This window comes from Thamnophis sirtalis, unplaced genomic scaffold, assembly GCF_051295495.1.
Source record: "Thamnophis sirtalis isolate CommonGarterSnake01/CBP01778 unplaced genomic scaffold, rThaSir2_p1.2 scaffold_4, whole genome shotgun sequence".
Taxonomy (NCBI): Eukaryota; Metazoa; Chordata; class Lepidosauria; order Squamata; family Natricidae; genus Thamnophis; species Thamnophis sirtalis.
Window position 1 is genome coordinate 87754227 of NW_028261384.1, and position 1065 is coordinate 87755291.

A 1065-nucleotide genomic window follows, 5' to 3' on the forward strand; every position below is an offset into this window, starting at 1 on the left:
GTGTGAGTGCGCGCGCAGCAATCTCTCAGCCCCCTCGAGCTTCCCATCCTACTTCGCTCTTTCTCTCCCCACCTCTGTCTCTCCCCTCCGGCTCCGCTGAACCCCCACTGCTTATTGCCTTCTTCTTCCTCCATCAAGACGCGGGCGCGGAGCTGCAAAGGGGACGTGGTCGGTGGATATGTCTGAGTGTGTATATGCAGGAGAGAGATCGGGATCCCCGCGATAGACAACCAACGGTCTTGGTAGCCAGTCGTGGAGATCAAATGTCGCTCTGAAAAACAGCAGTGGCAGTCAAAAGTTCTTGGAAGTCCAACTCCGAATCTGGCCAATCAGATGCTCTTCTCCAGAGAAGCTCCCCAACAAGAGCGGCGGCCTTGCAAAGATTTTGGAATGGGGCATCTAGTCCCTTGAAATCGCTTGCAGTGGTCCTTCTCAACAGGTTATTTGGAAGGATTTATCTGTTGACTAACAGTATCAAATGGCTGCACATTCCATAGCTCCCACTAAAGGTGCATCCTTTGGGAGTCTCCAAACAATTCCTAATCCTGAAGCTTAAAGCACTGAAAGATCACACCTACAGCTTCTGGACATGGGGGACTTTTAATTATGGTCCTATGACCTTTTCTCATTGATTTATTTTGTTAGATTTATATTCTCACTGATGTTTATCAGGTGCTCAAGGAAATATATGCAGTTAGCACATCCTTTTCCAAATTTTTTCCCACCCCACAATCCAATCACCTTCCATGATTGAGGGAGGTCTTAAATTGGGATCTTCCTGTTCCTAGCCCAACACCTTTACCACTACACAGCATTGTTTTTAAAACTCATGTTACTGTCTATAAAACATCTAGTTATTTGTAAAAGAAATCACTTATCAACACAAGTAAAAATGCACAAGTCTTTCACCATCTCTGAAATCCAACAGAAAAATTAATTGTCCAGAGAATTAATACCTGTGTATGTCTATGGAAATTCTCAGTCATTTGGGTCATGGTTCTCGCAAAGATGCTTTTTCAAGAAGCAACTGGACTTTCTGGTTTTTCTTTGAAGACATTTCGCTTC